The sequence below is a fragment of the Dreissena polymorpha genome, chromosome 8 (genome assembly GCF_020536995.1).
Source record: "Dreissena polymorpha isolate Duluth1 chromosome 8, UMN_Dpol_1.0, whole genome shotgun sequence".
Classification (NCBI taxonomy): Eukaryota; Metazoa; Mollusca; class Bivalvia; order Myida; family Dreissenidae; genus Dreissena; species Dreissena polymorpha.
In genome coordinates, this window is record NC_068362.1 from 54816908 (window position 1) to 54837316 (window position 20409).

The window sequence follows — 20409 nt, forward strand, 5'->3', positions numbered from 1 at the left end:
TTTTCATTCGTATTTTGAAATAAAATGGGATGGGTGAGTGGATTTCGTTTTAAATAATTCATACTTTGACATTTTTGAAACAAGTCATTTACACGCAATATGTATCCACATCATGTAGAATACACTTAACTCTCGCTATGCCGAAGACGGATATATCGAAGTAATGGAAACTTCGAACATAAATGTTCATTCCCTTCTCAAATTTGAGATACAAGGTTTTCCTTAATTGAAACGCATGAATGAATTTACAAACTAAAAGACAGCTACATGAAGGTTGACAGTAATGTTGGAATTTCCTACTGGAGAGCTTTCAGAATCGTTTGTCACCTGTATCTAGTTATAACAAGTCAGAAGTGTACGTGTTATAAATCGGGTTACTCGAATATCTTTTATCTCGAAATAATTTGTATGGTTGTATAAACGAAATCCATTCACACATCCTATTTTATTTCAAAATACGAATGAAAATCTTAAAACTGTTTTTGTGATCAAAATATCTGATAGTTCTATCGAATATGGTCAATGAGTAACGTCCACATCTCATCATGCCATTTTTAATTGCCATAGCCGATGGCTTGAGCATAATTTTATTTTCGCAGCCGATGTCATGACCATCTAATAAGTAGCCGCGGCCGTTGTCTTGAGCCGTTTCTCCAACCCCACTCGAATTTAAACGTTGATAAAAATGTTGTGTATTCATGTTGGATGCTGTTATTTGGAATAACCGAAGAGAAATGATTAAATATTTCAATAAAATGTTGTTCATATTAATCTTTGGTCTAAATCCTGTGTAATTAGAGTTTGACAGAAAGAGTGGTGAATTTTGTTTGATTTTTTTACCACATTCTAACGGATTTCTTTAAAAGAAAGCAGCTAGGTAGGAAGGTAAGGATTACGTTCACAAAGTCATTCCTATTTAGGCTCTGAAAAAACACACGCACATCTGCTCAATTCAATACGTAAAATATAAAGAATAGGGAAATACTTACACTTTACCGCTTTAACCCGACATGTATACACTTCCGCAGCCGATGGATGAATTGTAGTCGATTGCACGGTGTGGTCAGTACAACAGTAGAAACCCTCTTGCAAGACTCGAGCGTTGGGATTTCTGATCAGAAAGCGAACGCCCTCAATGCAAAGCAAGTGCGATTAGCGTGCAGATCTGATCAACTTGTTTCCCAAATATACTTAACTAATAAGTGTTCAGTCACTAAAACGCTATGTCGTAAGAAATTCACATCGGAATAGTGTTATTATTATTATTTATTTCGGATGCTAAATCTATTTATAACGCAATATTTGTGAATTTACAACTGGGCCGAAAACACAAACATCACTCACTATTTCCAATAAATGTTAACTCGCGAAATGTCGGTATCAATATTGCAATAGAAATAAGCCAAGTAATGAATGGAAACTGTCTTTGTGACGTATTCGATACGATCATTAGAACAAGCAATATGGGAAGGGCGCCTTGTATCTCTGAAAACAAGAAATACATTTACATAGTTTACTGTATTTACGGGCCATAGTTCACCAAGCATTTCTGACGTCATTGATGTTGACAAATTACAAGTCAACGCCGTCGCATACATGAAGCTTTGACGCTCTCTTCCATGCGAGAATGAATAATACTATTTTCCGCTGAGAGAATATCTTACCGCTGCCTTTCAGGCTAATCTGGGACAACACTTAAAGTGATATGATGGACAACACTTAAAGTGATATGATGGACAACACTTAAAGTGATATGATGGACAACACTTAAAGTGAAATGATCGGCATGTAACAGTATATAGGTGTCTATCGCAACCGTTGTTTATTTTTGGTGTTTTTACATAATATACACTAATACTTGTTAATGCAGCATTAATATACTAAAACAATATCCCGGAAAGAGAAAAATAATGCATTTGAATATCAACCGTACTTTCGTTTGACAATTGACGACAGACATGATTTGTTTTGCTGCAACGATATCTATTCATACGACACACAGTACTAACTCCGATTCTAATAAGAAGATAGTTCCGCTCGGCTGGAACCACTAAGAGGACTGGGACAGTCATGTAAAATATCGAATATAATATATAATTTTATATTCAACTGGTAGCAAGATGAGTTGCAGATAATTGGTCAGTTACCACATTTTAACTTACTCTTTTGACCTGTGAATTCTTTTCAGCTCAATTCAATAGTGAAAAATGCCCATAATTTCACTTTAAAGCACAAGCATTTAGCCGTGTTGTCAAAGCGGGCGACGAATATAAATAACATAACAAACCAGAATCACCAAGGTCAGTCGAAGGGTAGCATTAATTTCGTGAGTCGAGACTTAAAGGGATAAACTTTTAGACTACACAAATTACAATGAGAACAACATACGCATTTATCGCAAACATAACGGTCAACACAAATTAAAACAAAACATTGTACCGACGATCTATCACTTATAGTACTTTGACAATATAAGATAATATATCAGTTTACCTCTAACCATTTATAATTTTTCAAGTCTGTAGAGAGCACAATACTGGGCATTTTCTTGTGGTCTTTAAATATTCTTTGGGATAGTTTTGACGGTTGTTGTTGTAGAATGTTCATCAGCATATCAAATACGTTTTCGTTCCTTTCAAGTCAAATAATGTGTAAAACAAGTTAACGATTATCTGAAATGATCGTGTGAACGTAAATACAAGTCACCAAAAAACAACATTTTTGTTTTATATTGCAAGGAGAAACACTTGTTAAAATTCACGTACCGCATTACAACAGTGGATAGTTCGTTATTAAATTTTTCTCAAGATTTTGAAGAGGCCTTTTTACGTTTTGGTAAATTGAAAAAATGAAAAAAACAAAATGTTTCAGATTAGATAATTTTCGTTGTAGTTATGGTATTTGTGAGGAAAACAGTTATACTGAACATGGGCCATGCTCTAAAATATCCATTATGTGCATCTTTTGACGAATTAAAAACCTGAAAATTATAAAGCGTTGCAACGCGAAACGATTGAATAATTTGGAGAGTTCAGTTTGTCGTTATATTTTGTGATACAATAAGAATTTCTAATATAAATTATGAAATTCTTCACTTATTGTATGAGCAGGGATGACCGAGTGGTCTAAGTGATAGACTTTTACTCCAGGGGTCAGTGGTTCGAGCCCAGTTGAGGGTTTCTTTCTTTAATTTTAGTCTTGTTTTTTACTAGAGCATTTAAGAATCAATGTTTACCTTTATCAATATAAAGCATTTAACGTCAAACATCCAATACATGCCAAAATCTATGAAAAGGCCCCTTTTAAAGAAAAACCTTGTTTACCAAAAACTGCTGTGAAATCATGGGTAGATATATACTTTTAAGAAATAGAAGTTTTTGATCGGTAGTGTTAAAATGATTACGAAGTTAATTTACTTCGATCTGGCACTGTTATATAACTTTTCAACGCAATACAACGAACATATTATACATATCTGATATAAATAACATACATTATACAAAAGTAAATGACAGTGAATCTTGTGTATTCATACTATTTTGTACAAACTGGCGATAACTATTACTACAGAATATTGTGCTTTAATTGAAATGTTAATTCAAACACTTAATTAGTGACACAACTATAATTATTCACGCCAATAAGGAGAAGAGAATTGTATAACATTTTTTCATTACAACATTACCAGAAAACGTCTAAGATTGTGAATTATTGTGTATCTATATCACCGGAGCATCTGTTTCGATCAATGATCATTATTGTTAAACACAATAATCAACTCGAGTTAACAAAAGGGTAAATCAAGAGAACAAATAAAAGATTTTTTAACAAATTTTTGCAACGGATATGTCGAGCAATACATATAGAAGATAAGGATCCATACTTAGAGTTTCACTTTTAAGACTTCCATTTGCAATATATTAAAGCCTACTATCGCATGCATTTATTTTTCTAATTACAACAACCCCCCTTAGTTGTGCCATGCTTGTCAAGACAATACGTGGATATTACGTATGGGTCGTGCTCTGTGAAAAGGGTGTTCCAGATACGCCTGTGCGGACTAATCAGGGTCCACACTTTCCGCCTACACTGGAGTTTTGCTAAGAATAGATTTTCTTTCAACGAAAAATACCATAAAAGTGGACTGCACAGGCTCGTCTGTGACGTCACTTTACGCACATGCATTAAACCACCTTTTCACAGAGCACGGTCCCTATATTTTACACAGTCTTTCACGGTGTGTCACTTGCTAATGTGTGCATGCGTGTTGTAGGTCAGTTATAAACTCAATCCAACCTAATCAAGAACGATGAACACATCCATCTGTCGCATTCCCATCGCCTAAAGGATCTAGTTTGTTTGAATGGGAATTAAGATTAAGACTTCACGCGTTATTACCCCACCTTTGAATGGCGCTGCACAAGGGGCTTTATTTCAAGGTCGGACGACAAGTAAATGAAAAGCTTCATTAGTTGTTATTATTTATCCCAGATTTATATTAATTATCATTTTATTGCAGATGATATTCACGTTTCTGTGAAAGAATATGCTTACGTTTGATTGAACTGTTGTAAAGAATTATATATGATTACATGTTTCTCATATAGACGATGTGAACTCTTTGATGTCTAAAACATAGACAGTAAAGGCGTCCATGTTAATTTTATTGCGACAAATATATTTGTTTTATTAATTATAGGAATTCAAATACACAATTGACTACAGTTAAGTGTAGCCATATTTGACAATCTTAGTGTTCAAATCGATTTTACCGCTAATTAAGTACTGCGTAACTGCATGAGTTCATGACTTGTACTTTGTCGTAAACAAGTGTGCAATAAAACTTATAGAATCTTAATTACTATATGCTAAATGTAGACAAAAATCACAGAAATAATTACTTGTTTACTTGATAACTTGTTTGATATCAAAATAGGCCATGCGTCGATGTGATAATCCCATGGTGGCACAATGTCAAAAAGGCGATATAAAACGGTAGTAAAAATGATGCGATTGCATCAACGAGCCTTTGTGCTAGGTACATTTCATACGTCATAAATGTATGGAAAAAACAGAGTATTCTGAAACCTCCCATTTGTGAGCGTAGACGTTTAACGTATTTTCAGTATACTTCAGTGTTACTGAATGTTAGCAATATTGGACAAATACTATTAAAAACAACAACAAAACGACATAAATAACATATAACACTTGAAATGCGAGCCGCTATTCGTGAACATGGCTCGTATGCTATATGCTATATGTTGCCATCATTGCTCAAGGCCAACCCGCGCATGCGCACTGATTTGTCAGGAGCTACGCTGTCCGCTAATGAGACATTGAAAGCTTGCGTGACTTTAAAGCGGACAGGTCAGCTCTTGGCCAGACTGCGTGACTCATTTTAGCTTGTCACGGTCAGAGCTCCTTTAAAAGGCCATACGTCTAGTTCTACAAATAAAAACATTAATTAAACAAAGCAAGATTTTTTTTTGCAGCGGACTGCCCTCTTAGAAATTTTTTTAACTTTTGTAATTTGCAAAAACAAGTCCCCGCAAATGTTATTCAATCAACTTTCTGATTCCCCATTAAAATCTTGGGATATATTGAGTGACCTTGTGACTGGCCGGATACCTTTTTATATCGATATTGAGAAAGTTAACACACACACAATGGCAATTTAAATAAAAAATATGTTTATTTTTTATCAGAGTACAATGGATACCAAATTTTTAACGACATGCAGTCTCACACTGTCAGAGAACATTCATCTACGACACTAATGTTACCACTCACTATTACTGAAAAACAACAACATGTGAACGGTTCAGCCCTGTGTTTCATATGTACTAGTTAGACACAATGTCCTTGTCTCTTCGATGAGCAAACATTTGATGAATGCTAACACATAGGTGTGATTGAGCGTAGCTTACTTCGTTATATATATGAGCCGTGCTCTGTGAAAAAGGGGTTTAGCGCTTTAGCGTAATGTGTCGTCTCAGATTAGCCTGTGCAGTCCAAACAGTCTAATTAGGGACGACACTTTCGCCTTAACTGGATTTTTGTAAGAAGAGCCTTTCTTGAAACGAAAAATATCATTAAAGCGGAAAGGTTCGTCCCTGATTAGCCTGTGCGGACTGCACAGGCTAATCTGGGACGACTCTTTACGCACATGCATTAAAACCCCCTATGCACATAGCACTGTGCATATAAACTTTTGTATTGAGGCTTAAGCAATTATTTTTATGTTTTATGTCTGATTGTGTTAAAATGCGTTTATAACGCAGTGAACAAGTTTGCTGAATGTCTTAAAATATAAGTCGCTATCTATGCAAATCGGGCTTAATGCATTTTCGTAAAGTTTCGTCCCTGATTAGCATGTTCAGTCCGCAACTACACAAATCTGGGCTGACAAATTCAGCTTTTATGGAATTTTTTGCTTTATGAAAGACTGTTATAAATGAAAATCAAGTCTAATAATGGCATTACAATCGAGTTTTATAAAATATTCTGGAATGATATCAAAATATATTTAATTAATTCACTTAACTATTCATTTAACAACGAAAACTTAACAATTCTTCAAAAACAAGGTATAATATCACTCATTCCAAAACCTGGAAAAAACCTAGAATCCTTATCAAACTGGCGCCCGATTAGTTTACTAAACAATGATTATAAAATTGCAACTAAAAGTATATCAAACAGAATTAAAAAAGTATTACCATCAGTCATTTCAAGATCTCAATCTGGTTTTATTAAAGGACGATACATTGGTGAAAATGTACGTCTGATACAAGAATGCATAAATTACTTCAACCAACCAAACAATGCTGGCCTCATCTTCTTTGCAGACTTTGAAAAGGCTTTCGATTCACTAGACCATTCGTTCATGTTCTCTTGCTTAGAAAATATGAATTTCGGTGAAAGTCTAATTAAATGGGTAAAACTATTTTATACCGATATTAACAGTATAATAATTAACAATGGCTTCTTCTCAAACAGTTTTAACATCGAACGAGGGGTACGACAAGGATGTCCCCTCTCATCCTCACTATTTATTATATGCATCGAGTATCTATCACACTATATCCAATCAAATGAACATATAAATGGAATATCGCTAGAACCTGACGAAGAAATTAAACAATCCCTATTTGCTGACGACGCAACTTATTTTTTAAATGACAGTATTGACTCATTCAATAATCTTATAGAATCACTTACCCTTTTTGGAATGGCATCGGGTCTTAAACTTAACAAAAGTAAATGCACTGTGCTACGAGTAGGTAAATTTAAACAAAGTAATATTCAACTCAAAAAAGAAATGAAATTCCACTGGACATCAGATGAAGCAACAACGTTAGGAATAACCTTTACAAACAATGAAAATGAAACCATTCTAAAAAACATACTGCCTAAATTACAAAAATTTAAAAATTGTTTAAAATCATGGCAGCATCGTAAACTTACGCTAATCGGAAAAAACACAGTGTTGAAAACGTTTGCACTCCCTAAATTAATTTATACACTAACAGTTCTCCCAAACCCACCAAATGATATTATTAAAGATATACAATCAGAAATATTTAATTTCATATGGGACGGTAAACCTGATAAAATTAAGCGAACTCAGTTAATTCAATCAGTAGAAAATGGAGGTATCCAATTAACGGACATCGACTCATTCTTGAATGCAATCAAATGCAGCTGGGTTAAAAGATATCTAGATAATACCAATACAAGTAAATGGAAATTATTCTACCAGGAAATTCTAAAAAAATATGGTGACTCCTTACTTTTTGAATGTAACATCAGCAATACCATTTTGCATGAAATTGCAAACGAAAACATATTTCTGTCTCATGTTTTATCGGCATGGACTAATGTTACTCATAATCTAGAAACCCAAATCACCAGTAAAACTATTTTATGGAACAATAAGGACATAACTTCAAACAATAAGACCTTTTTCTATAAACATTGGTTTGAAAAAAACATTAAATATGTCGACCAATTGTACGATTACAGAATAAAAGACTTCTACTCTTTTGAGAATATATGTTATATATACGGAATACCTTCGGGCAATTTCCTTATGTATTACACATTAATTAAAAGCATACCCATACATATTAAATCTACAATTAATACAAAAAACACACCATGTACTCAAACATCATTCACGGAAAACATACTTGCAAAACAAAACAAAACAAACAAAATATTTTACAAACTACAAATTAAACACCCTGCAGAAAACTCCAAGATTCAAAATAAATGGCAAAGACTTCTTCGAGAACAAGAATTTAATTGGAAACAAATATTTATCATGCCATATAAAACAACTATTGATAGCACACTGAGAAATTTTCAATATAAATATGTCCATAGAATCATAGCTACAAATAAATACCTTTTTAAATGCAACCTATCCAACACAAATTTATGTGATATATGCAGCGAACACATTGAAACAATAGAACACCTTTTCTGGGAGTGCAAACATATTCAAATTCTATGGAACCAGTTAACAACATTTCTAGAGAACCAACAATTAAAATTAAAACTGTCTCTCTTAAATATCAGTTTCGGTGTGAATAATTTTAAAATACCAGAAATTAATAACACTGTGAACCACATTATCATATTAATGAAATATTTTATATTTAGCTTCAAATACAAAAAACAAATACCTACTTTCAACTGTTTTATAAACTATTTAAAACTAAAGGTCCAAATTGAAAAAGAAATAGCCCTCAACAACGATAAACTTCATATTTTTGAACAAAAATGGAAACGCATAAACTTTCATAACCCAGTCCAGTTGTCTTCTACCTAACTATAGTAATAACAGCATACACCACATGCAACCAAAGCAAAACAAAACAGTATATCCTAGCATATCATGTATAATATGTGTTTGACATTATTACTGTTGTATTATACCACTTTTGTTCTTGCTTATGCACATATTTACATTGTATGTTTTATATTGAATAAAAAAAAAAAAAAAGTCTAATAGAGTGTCGTCCCTGATAAGCCTTTGTGGACTAAACAGGCTAATATGGTACTGTGCTTTTCTCACATGCATTAAGTCCGGTTTTCCCAGAGGGCGGAACTATAGCAATTCATTTATTAGTTGTTTTAATGTACGATGATACAGAAGCGTCGGTCAGCTAAGGTCAGCACTGCTGTCTGATTTGAAGTTTGTTAACTATTGTTCGAAATCACATACCGCAAAAGTTATTTGTGATGATTGACAAACCTGATATCTTTGCATGAAACATTTGGACTGAATTGACTACGCATTTTTCAATTAGCGTGTCGATTGCTAATGACAGAAAATTCCAACGTGCTAAAATGCTATGAACATTATTTTTTAACCCACGATCGTGCATTTTCTGTCTTTTTCGCCTAAAAAAAATATCAAGTACACAACTTTGCTTGTTATGATATGAGCCTTGTTCTGAGAAAACTGGGCTCAATGCATGTGCGTTAAGTGTCGTCCCAGATTAGCCTGTGCAGTCCGCACAGACTAATCAGGGACGACACTTGCCACTTTTATGGTATTTTTAGTTTCAAGGAAGTCGCTCCTTACCGAAAATCAAGTTTAGGCGGAAAATGTCGTCCCTGATTAGCCTGTGCGGACTGCACAGGCTCATCTGGGTTGACACTTTCCGCACATGCATTAAGCCCAGTTTCCACAGAACAAGGCTCATATAAAACTAAGCAACAAAGCGTTTACCGTATATAGTAATTAGATAAACGACTTAGCACTAATAATGGAAAGGTGCAAACGTATGTTTGTGTCCGATTATTCAAATTCAAACTTAAAAACTATTGAATAAACTTACCATTTCAAAAGCCGTAATCCACTTTTAAGCACATACATGTAATCCCTAAAGAAAACAATTTCCAACGCACTAGTTCGCCTCGGCAAGATTTAGAATTAAACTTGGTAGGTCCCTAAAAGCTCAGAAATAAGCGTTTCTGTCTTCGGTAAGTTTAAATCTTTAACAACCCTCCGACAGGGCTTTTAGCCAGTAATTAACTTCCGGATATATCAGACGACGATTTTATTCACGTAATAAATTACACTGAGTACGCGGAAAGTGATTCACCAATACAGCGAACTTCTGTAATCCAAAAAATTTCGTATAAAAATCCAGTAACAATTTTGTACGTCTCGTGTATCACCCACAATTCAACATCTTCAATTTCACTCGTGAAATAACCTTTTTCTTGATGTATCATCGGTTTCGAATGCACAGCGTTTAACATTTAATCCTTCGATATCACTGAGCATAACGTCAGGGTGCGCTTTAGCTGTACGCGAACCATATTATATCGGAAATACAGACACTGTTTAACCGCACTCAAAGCTGCTATTTTTGTTTATATACCTTACAGCTTAATGACTCTGACCATTTATTTAAGTCAGCGACGGTCATCCAGTTTCAATCGGCCACTGTATGGAAAATATAACACAAGCTTTCATTCAATCGTCGCTGGCTACTGTTGATACCAATTCACACATCAATGTTGATTAATCACAATTCTACTTCGTTCTGAGGTATTATAAAATAAATATGTTAACTTCTATTTTTTTAGTTATTCGTTTGTGAGTGATTATGAACTATTGCAGTCATCCGTAAAGGATAAAGGTGAAATTCAAGGATGACTGGCGAATAGTAAAGTGGTTGTTCAAACTTCTTTATGCCCTTTCCTCGTATTTGTGAAATACGTTAATATCAGTGTTGAACATGATGAAATCGCCACTTGATTGTTTATTATTCTTTTCCGGATATGAACCCACGTGTACCTGAAACAATAAAGACAAGCATAACAGCACATCTTTGTAATTGCAAATATCAAACCTCCGTTTACATATTAATTACAATTGCACATATTTAGTCGCGTAAGTACATTACAGTTTTCATTTTAACACAAACATACACTTCATTTTGAATGACTCAACAACACTATAACACGTTTACCAAATTTAACGCCTGTTTCATTAAATCCTTCAAATAACAAAAATACACGAAGCGTGGCAGTTATCGAACTTTATATATCCGGTTATTTATCTCAATTCAAATCATGCGAAAAGTATGCAAGTGGTCGCATTATTCAAACCCTCATCAACAACTGACTACATTGCGCCCATTCAATACATTATTCACGTAGCCATCACAATGATTTACAAACTCACAAACAGTCCGTGTACGGAATCTATTAAAGGCGCCACCGAGCTTTATTGACCATCGCTTTGATTGAACGTGACGATGGTAAAAATAACTATTAATAATTGTTTCTTTATTTGAGAAAAAGTTCATATGAGATGTAAGAAATAAAAAATGCACAAATTTGTTTTATTTTTAACAAAACAAACGTTCTTTTAACAAAGTATTAACGCTATACTTAACCTCACACATTTGAGGTGATAAAATACCCATTCGTGCAAAAAGGTACCATCTGCTATGTAATTACAATGTAACATGGTACCTTTTTGCATCAAGGTGGTGAATATGGTGTATTACTACCAACGAATACCGGCCTTACAAACGCGAGGAAGATTAATGACATATGAACAAGTTGTTGACCCCCGAAACCCAAACATCATTATGACATTGGCGGTGGCTTTGAAGCTAGACACCTTTAAACATTTATAACGGGATATGAATACACCGCCATAGTTTCAGTATGGTATCGACACGACATGACAATTTTGTCCATCTTCTGTTGGCAATCACAATACCAAAATCCGCTAAACGACATATTTTATTGCGCACAAACACTTGAAGCTTAAATGTGCGCTCGATGTTGCATACGATACCACGCTGAGGGGTTTGGGTGTTAAAGAATGTATGCGGGCGTTACATCGTTCACAATCTTAATTGACAAATCTCCGTACCATCGCGTGGGAATCAAAAACCCGACGGGAATCTGCAACAACATACAATATAAAGCTACACAAATTATTGAAAGCCTGACACCCGATATGGATCAGTTTGTTATAGGGGCGATGAGTTATTTAATAACGTGGATGCTTTTAAAACCGCGAGTGTTCTTCGTCGAAGAGGATTTTGACATTATGGGCCGCGTTCTAAAAAAACTGGTCTAAATGCATGGGCGTTCATTGTATTCCCATATTCGCATGTGCAGTCCACACAGGCTTATCAGGTACAGCACTTTCCGCCAACAGTGTAGAAGATACCGCCTTTAACGAAAAATTGCATCGACATTGTATTGACACCACTCGGTTGCTTAGATTTAGAACCTTTGCTTAAAACGATGTAACATCGAATCCCGCGACTGATAAACATTAGTGTTCAAAGTTTTCATTTTACAATTATTTAGGACTTTTTCATTAATTATAGCGTTGTGCACAGATTCTTTTCATTGCATTTAAACATGATAAAAAAATTGTGTCCCCAAGTTTGTATGCGATAAGTGTGAATTGTTCGTTTTTATTTTCACATTTTAGCCGCATGTGTTTAGTTTTCCATTGACTCACTTTGACGTCGCATTATAATCTCTCATACAAATTACTACGCTCCGATGTCACACACATATGTCATATGTTTCTTTACATCTTATTTTCACATTGATATTTTACACCATTACCAAACGTTTGCATTTGCATACCGAATACAAGAAAGTAAATTAAGTTAACAAACTTTATAGGCTGGTATAAAAGCATCTATAATTTTATCATCGTCTAAAAGCTTTTACATTAGTTGCAAGATGAACTAATTATTGATCGTGCAGTGGACTATATAGTCTTAGTAAAAAGGGCTCGATACTCAAAAGTCTTCCTTAGCGCAGTATTGAAATACATGACATTCTTTTTTTCTATTTCGGCCAGTATTTTTCAACGATTTTTTCTCTTACGGTTCAGATATACTAACGTGTGTATACTTGCGCCCATTGTTTCACATTACACAACATCTTAGCATTCAGAGTCAACGAAAGATTGATATATATTATAATAATTATGCAAATTTCAATTCACTTAAAAATATGGCGATATTTCGTTAAAACATATGCACCATGTTTACAATAAATACTGCTGCGTGCAATATTTCTTCGTGTTAAAACATACTTCTAAATAAGACTGATATTTCTAGTTGTATTACCGTGAACTATATATCGTCAATTGTATAAGCTAAATGCCAATTCGTATCTTTATTGTTAAAGGGACATTTTCCCGTTTTAGTAAATTGACAAAATAAAAAAAAAGTTTCAGATGCGCAAATTTCCGTTGCAGTACTAATATCTTACCAGGCTCTAAAATATCCAATATAATATTATGCATCTTTTGACGATTTAAAAACCTGAAAATTGCAAAGCGTTGAAATGCGAAAAGAATGAGAATTTTGGAGAGTTCTGTTGTTGTCGTTATATTATGCTAACATCTGTGAAAAGGCCCCTTTAATTTGAAACGCCATAAGGCAAATGGAAATCGCTAACGAAGCTATCGTTGAAATATGAGATCTGTTGGGAACTGGGTCAGTGATAAGCAGGCTGTTGTTTTTTGTTCAATTTATCTATGGTTAATGTTGAAAGAAATCAGCACGTGCTTTTATTTGTATGTTTTCAATTTGTGAGTTGTGAATCTGTGAGTTAGTATTTGGTTTACATCGTGAATTCGAGTACTGACGGTTCGTCCATAGCCGATGTAGTTATCATGACCATAGGTAAGAGTTCTATGGAAATAGTTGGCTATACACCACTTACAGTGTATGATAAAAGACCCGCAATGATAGCAACAATAATTATTTATTAACTTATACAAATGCATTGATATACAAACAATTATTTACTCATTTACACGATAACTTTCATGCTATAAAATTAGCTTTAGAAAATTTGGTGACCTCGATACAATTCTTCTATACAAACGTCTGTTTGGTGGCATATTTGACTTAATAATGTTTCTATTTATTTCGTTCTCATGACTTTGACTTAATTTGTATTGGGCGCGATATTACTTGATTATTACTTTGAACACTACACTAATGCCTTACATTATTTTTTTTTATTAAATTAAGTGATAAGATTTTAGGCACTCTAAGTTCCCACGTGGCAAAACTAATCGGAGCTAGGGACGTCGTGAACATGTGCATATAAATGAGTCACAGGCTTACAGGACAGACACTGAAGTCAATGACCTTTGTATCAAAAAATATTTCCTAAAAAACCTAATGCATTTAATATGTATAACATTTACCAACATATCTTTGCTTGATCAATACTTATGTTCAGAGTGATAAGTGTAAATGTATGGTTCAGAAAAATGGAATCGCATATTATGGGTCTGCTACAATGAATTTCTGTGAATTCCAAATTGTAAGGTAATTTTTCTTTAAAACATTAATTTTGGTTGTGGAAATACCAAAAAAAAAAGAAGAAAATATGTGCAGACCCTCCACTCCAAAATTCAAACATGTCGTAATTAAAGTTCTAAAACCTGAACGTGCTTTATATAAACATACGTGAAACTTTAAATGCGAGATTATTAGTTTTTTTATATCATAAATATTTAACTATTTCATACGCATCACTGTTATCGATACCCCCACTAGCGGGAACCCCCTACGGAACAAAAGATTAGAATTGCAATAAATTTAACATCATTAAAATCCACACATTAACGAGTATCAGTTACGCCCATGTAGATGTTTTATTTTCATTCAAACAACTGCGTTTAAGAAACAACCATCAAAATGAATATTAAACTCTTGAAATCATCAATGTAGGTAAAGCGAATAAATCCAGTTGAGTGAAGCGTTATTGATAATAGCTTTCCCCACGTAAACTAAAAAGTCAATTTATAAATCTTTATTTTGTTTTTGAAAGGAAATTTCACTTATATACGGCAATAATGCTATCTATATTACATACAAAAAAGTTCTAAATGTAATTATATAAACATTTAAAGTAACATTAGTACTCAAAATCAACGAAAATTTCGTACAATTTTTCGTAAAATAAACTTAACCAATTAAAAATCAGTGTTCCTTATGGTAATTGCCGCAATTTCAACGCCATATGTGGTCTGGTAGAAAAGATGTTTGTAGATACAAAATGCTCGTTTTTATTATTGTTTTGCATATCTATTCATACCACACATGAACACTAACATGGTGTTCGTCTGTCGTATGAAAAGATATATTCGCGGGAATTAATTGTGGCCACAAATAAATAAAATCGAACATTTTGTATCTACAAAAATCTATGTAATCATACCACATCTAGCGTTGAAGGTTTGGCTATTGCTATAAGGAACACTGATTGTTAAGGTGTTAACTTTATTTTACGAAAAACTTAACGAACTTTTCGTTTATTTGGAGCGTTATAGAGACTTTAAACGCATGGTCGAATTTCGAAGTAATAAAATAGTTAATCAGTGTAGTTTATGTTATTTTTTTAGAGCAATCATATTCACCGATGCCTTTTACTAACACGTGATTCGACGTTTAAGTAGTCTGGGTGACGTACATACATGCAGAAACAAAACAAAAACAAATAATGTATTATAAACCAAATATACATGCGATTAAGGGACTTTGAAACAACACAAGAACATAATATACATACCTTCATAATATGAGCCTTGTTCTGAGAAAACTGGGCTTAATGCATGTGCGTAAAGTTTCGTCCCAGATTAGCATGTGCAGTCCGCACAGGCTAATCAGGGATGACACTTTACGCCTAAACTTGATTTTCAGTAAGGAGGGACTTCATTGAAACAAAAATTCCATAAAAGCGGAAAGTGTCGTCCCTAATTAGCCTGTGCGGACTGCACAGGCGTATCTGGGACGACACTTTTCGCACATGCATTAAGCCCAGTTTTCTCAGAACAAGGCTCATATCATAACAAGAAAAGTTGTGTACTTGATATTTTTTTTAGGCGAAAAAGACAGAAAATGCTCGATCGTGGGTTAAAAAATAATGTTCATAGCATTTTAGCACGTTTTTCTCAGAACGCGACTCATATAGTCAAACGTAAATGAAAAAATCGAAATCCGTTGATAATACAGAAGCAACGGAGGACATGGAAAAGGCAATGCATAGTTTATGAAGTAGGTCATAAACATGCTATGATCATACACGCATGGTAATTTGCATAGCAACACTGTGAATTTTACATTCCAAACAAACGATTACCGATAGATTAGTCTGCACGGTTACACATTATTACACCCGCCTCCGTGAACTAGCTAGAGTTAAGTAAATTCTTAAAGGGACATAACAACCAATGTACGTATATTTGAAAAATAAGAGAATGGCCATGACAAAATATCTTCATATTTTGAAAATAACTATGATATAAGAAAAGGCTTATTAAAAGGTTTGCCTTAAATGAGATTCAAACCAGGGAACTTGGGGAAAGTAACAGGTTACCCGCTACAACTTAACCCCTCGGGATTTCGTTAGTCGCATGCTTATTGATAACCATAAGTTGTTGATACACGTTATTTAAAAAAATATTCATGAACATATCTACAATAGCTTTATAATTAAATAGATTCCGTTGGATGATTAAAAACACACTCATGTGTTTTAACTCAGAAGCTATTTTGAATATAATAATTCATCCTTTGTTTTCAGTCTGTTAAACTTCTTTATATTTCTCATTTAGCCAAACTGTGGAAATGTCAATTTGATACACAGACCAGGTGGTTTATTAACCATTTCAGCGTATAGAACTGATCGTGAAAAAAACGAAATGCAAAATTGCTAATATGAAAACCAATGCGCCAAGAAGAAGAGAGAAAGAAAAAAATAAATGCAAAAGCATACACTTCAATTATTATTATTAATTTTGTTTACAAATACGGATTTTCGTGAGAACATTTTGTGTAAGAGAAGGCTCTTTATTTTAAATAAAGGAACATGGCTGTTGAAATCCGTTTTTCATTGTAAACAAATAAGTGGTTAGATATTACATGTATATGAAAAAACATAAACCCAATGTGGCATTTGAGAAATTTATTTCGATTTCATGGTTCCTACATGGTTTATATTAAACGCTTGCACGTAAGTCTTTTATTATCGATGTAACCTTATTTCGTGTCACGTACCCACAAAGCTGAAGGTATGGTGATTTGATTTATGCAAATGGGTATTTTTCCTTTTTGATATGGTCAAAGCTTCCCTGTCCGCTTACGATATTGTGCGTGACTTTATAGCGGACAATGTACTTCCTGACTAGACGGAGTGTTATGCTACGTGTTATCAGTAATCTTCTTAGAACCTGACCTGCCAATGTACCTATAAGTAATACTTTCACGAGCTTACGTGAAATTATTAAGAGAACTATCACTGATACCAATGCATTTCACAACGTTCCTGGTCTAAATATATGGCATGAATATACTGATTGGTTTCAATTCGTTTAGGTATAGAGTATACAACTCAGTAAATTATACTTCGGATACAATTTTATTCAATGCATGTACATGAACTCATTTTATTTATAGAATTGTGTTAGTTCGATTGAAAAATTAATATGATATCAACTGGACTTATAGTCTTCATATTTATGTAGAAAACAACAAACTTGATTATGGTATTCAATAACTGCATGAAACCCTATACATATGTGATTGGTGTCCTGAAATGCGAGTACATTTTCCAAAGCGAATGTATATAATTGGTTTTAAAACGTCAAATTGGTTCTATGAATTATTTTTTCCCCATCGTTGAATGCCTTTAATAGCTAGGCTCTCTTCAAATTGAAATATCGATAGAAAGGGAAGTGCTTAAAAACCACCGAATTCACAATACCATTTCAACAGAAGTTCGACCAGCAATAAAAAAGAATAAAATTAAAAAAAATTCACCATTTTATTACGGTTATACTGTGAATATTAAAAATAATCCGTGCTCTGAGAAAAGGAAGTTTCATGCATGTGTGCAAAGTGTTGTCTCAGATGCGGACTGCACAGGCTAATCTGGAACGATACTTTACGCACATGCATTAAACCCCTTTATCAGAGAGCACGGCACAAATAGATACACATGTACATAACTAGATCAATGTTGTACACAACCAATTCAGTGAGAAAAATAAGTATAGAGTCCCAACTATCATTCCCAACAAACTAAAAGCGTTGCTACAAATGCCATTCTCGAGTGCATACATATCAAAATATTATTTTCTTTTCGGCGCGGCTACAATAAAGACCAAATAATAATATTAGCATTATTTGTGTAGAAATCAAACGTTTTTTTGGCATGATATTGTTTCGCGAACGCGCGGACCTTAAAGAAAGCACAGGCAAGTGCGCGCTCAAAACTAAAGAAAAAGATGAAAGATCAATAACCACAGTCACGTGTTACCCACATACACTTTCTTGTGTACGCTCGCTTTTCTTTTCTTTTCTTGCAGTTCGTCCTAGCTTAAGCTACGCTCATTGATAACATGATTATTCATGAAAACTACGTCGTGCTTCCGACGCTGCCCGAAGCCAATCTGGCGTTCAATCGTAAATGTTTGAGTATCGTCACGGGATATTCACATGGAATATATTGTCACACAAGAAATAAAATAGAGCATTTTGTATCTCGCGAAATCTGTGTTGCCCAACCACATCTAGCGTTGAAATGTTGGCTATTGCTAATTGAAATTGAACGTGTTAACTTTTTTACGATATATTGTACGAAATGTTTGTTATTGGGCTTTAAAAATGATACATTGAAATACGCATTTATCGTTTGTATACCATAAAAAAGTAAAATACTCACAGCAGTTTTAACTATACTTCTTTATCCTGATTTTAAACTATTTACCTCAGTATGTACATGTATATACAATAGTTTATGCTACTAAGTAAACTGATACATAAAGTATGATCGGAACTTGAACGATAAGCACAGAAGAACTTACACAAACCAGTTAACCCATTTATGCCTATCGTCTAGAAAAAAGGCCTTGGCAAACAGCGTAGACCCTGATGAGACGCCGCATGATGCGGCGTTTCATCAAGGTCTGCGCTGTTTGCTTAAAGGAATTTCTGTAAGAAATATTCTAGATATAGAAATAAATATACTAGACATCCCTAATTATGGAAATCAATTGATCCACTTTAGCAGGATGGGAGAGTCTACTAGGTATAAATGGGTTAATGCTACATGTTTACACGTCGTTTATCTCACATCTTACGATATAGCGTCAACACTTCTGACATTCAGCACGCGTCGATTGTAGGGCATATTTGTAAATATTATTAAAGAGGTGCGATCACTGCAGTGAGACATTTTACCTGTTTTTAAAGACAGCGTTACATTTTGATTTACATTTAATGTAATAGAGACGGTTACACGTCGCTTTAAAATACATACACATATCCGCTATTTTTGCGCGATCAGATAACTAAATCAAATCTCTAAATTAATATACAATAAACTTTTAAGTTTTTAAAATTTGAATGAATATTTTGACTTGAGCGGAAGAATTTCATAAGGGAAAATGACAATAATTCAATAGTTAATGAAACGACACATGAAACATGTGCCAATTATGCACCTATTTTGTAAATCAATAGAAAATGACATGGGTTTAATTATATCGTTAGTTCTTCATAAATGCATAGAGTTGAAGACTATAACATTTTAAATTTTATTTAATAATTCAACCGGATTCTGTTTTACTACGTGTAATAACAATGAGCGTATATTATTTCTTAGCTTGACATTTTTTACCTGCTTGCAATGATTATAAAACATCCATTATTTTATCAATTCATCCACCGTCTGTTCCTGCACAAAAGATGCTAACCAGTCTAACAAAATTTCATACAAATAACTAGACACTTAAATGCATTAGGTATTTCGTATAGCTTCGATTCATACATGTATCCATTGATCAACAAATCGATCCATTTATCAAGTCATCGATAATGTCCAAGGTACACCAAGCAAGCAACATGATTTGATATTATTTGTAACAGTTGTGATTTACGACTCAACATTTGACTCACTATCTAGGTAGCCAGGCATTTTGCAACCAAACGTAAAAAGTAGTTTCAACAAAATATGCAATAAGAAAAACAAACTTAGCATTGTTGTAATGCATTTCAAATATACATCATTCTCGCAAGTGATACGCTGAGCTTCATTCTTTTACATCGTCGGAAACTGGGGATCACAAAACAGTTTTGTACGGAGCAATCTGGCACTTATGTATAAATCTAGATTGGGACAATTTTTCTTAGTGTCATTTCTAATGAATTTATATCACGGCCGTATTTAACGCCTGTCTTCATTTAATTTCAGGGGGTCACACAAATAAGATGTAATTTGTGAAGGGAACGAGAAGTCGATAAGAGTTTCATTTCCGCAATTTTATGGATACAGTCAAATTAGCAGGAATGTTTTCTTGGAAAATTGTAGTGATTT

At 33.9% G+C, this 20409-nt stretch overlaps 1 long non-coding RNA gene across 1 annotated transcript in view; it reads right to left on the reverse strand.

Annotated features, from left to right (window-relative positions):
- Nucleotides 1-18889, reverse strand: part of LOC127842441 (uncharacterized) — a 116664-nt gene extending 97775 nt beyond the window's left edge. Inside the window, exons 1-2 of the long non-coding RNA XR_008031646.1 lie at nucleotides 18757-18889; nucleotides 9855-10822 (exon numbers count right to left, since the gene is read on the reverse strand). This is a non-coding gene — a long non-coding RNA (uncharacterized LOC127842441). The remainder of the gene's footprint in view (nucleotides 1-9854; nucleotides 10823-18756) is intronic.
- Between the last annotated feature and the right edge of the window lie 1520 nt (nucleotides 18890-20409).